The sequence below is a fragment of the Gossypium arboreum genome, chromosome 6 (genome assembly GCF_025698485.1).
Source record: "Gossypium arboreum isolate Shixiya-1 chromosome 6, ASM2569848v2, whole genome shotgun sequence".
NCBI classification, from domain to species: domain Eukaryota; kingdom Viridiplantae; phylum Streptophyta; class Magnoliopsida; order Malvales; family Malvaceae; genus Gossypium; species Gossypium arboreum.
This window is the reverse complement of record NC_069075.1, coordinates 45,081,186-45,082,346: the sequence shown is the minus strand read 5'-3', so window position 1 is coordinate 45,082,346 and position 1,161 is coordinate 45,081,186. Positions and strand designations below refer to the sequence as shown.

The window sequence follows — 1,161 nt, the reverse complement described above, 5'->3', positions numbered from 1 at the left end:
AAGAGTTCTACTTGGTTAGATAGTATAGTAACCGCGTTGAGGTTGAAAACACCAGCATCTTTCAACGGATTTGTTCTCATAATTTGCCACTAATAGTTATTTAGTGACATCTCCTCAATAAATTCGTAAGTCGCCTCAGGTGTCTTATTATTGATAGTTCCTCCAACGGCTGCATCAATCATCTGCCGAGTCAAAGGATTCAGGCGATTATGGAATGTTTGAACCTGTAGCCAAAGCGGTAACCCATGGTGATGGCACCTTCTCAAAAGGTTTTTGTATCTCTCCCATGCATCGTAGAGTGTTTCTAAATCCATCTACACAAAAGAAGAGATATCATTATTTAATTTGGCTATTTTAGCCGGTGGAAAATATTTTAATAAAAAATTTTCGATCATTTGTTCCCATATAGTGATTGACCCTCGTGGTAATGAGTTCAACCATTATTTAGCCTTATTTCTTAATGAAAAGGGAAACAACCGAAGGCGAATGGCTTCATCAGAAATGCCATTAATTATGAAGGTATCACAAAATTCTAGGAAATTTGCCAAGTGAGCGTTAGGATCCTCGTCCAGCAAACCATCAAACTTAACAAACTATTGTACCATTTGAATTGTGTTAGGTTTCAGTTCAAATTTATTTGCAGCAATAGCATGTCTAACTATACTTGACTCAGTTCCTGTTAAATTAGGTTTAGCATAATCATACATAGTGCGCGGAGCAAGATTTTGATTAACAGCAATTGCAGGAGGTAGCGGATTTTCTTGGTTTTCAGCCATCTCCTCGGTTGTGGTTTGAATGTCGTCCTCTTGCTCGTTCTTTGTGTATCTTAAGCTTTGCCTTATTTTTATTTGGTTTCTGCGAATTGTGCGATCGATCTCACTGTCAAAAAGTAATGGTCCTGACGGGTTTCTTCCAGTCATAAACTATAAGAACCTGTCAGAAAAATGGAAAAAAAAAAGAATTAGTAATAAAAATTAGAATAAAATTTAAATTGCAGTAAAAGTAAATGGCTAAATAATAAAAATCGAGTGTTCCTAATATCTTCGTTCCCCGACAACGGCGCCAAAAACTTGATGCAAGATATTCGTGACAGGTTTTAAATATTTATAATGAATCGTTCTTGAAACTAACTATTATCATGATGAAGACAAGTGTACCTAT

The 1,161-nt window shown here is 36.0% G+C and overlaps 1 non-coding gene across 1 annotated transcript; it reads left to right on the top strand.

The window, feature by feature from the left end:
- The first annotated feature begins 240 nt into the window (after positions 1-240).
- Positions 241-347, top strand: LOC128294525 (small nucleolar RNA R71). Its single transcript, XR_008284834.1, has one exon. It is a non-coding gene; the product is annotated as a small nucleolar RNA R71 (small nucleolar RNA).
- The last annotated feature ends 814 nt before the right edge of the window (positions 348-1,161 follow it).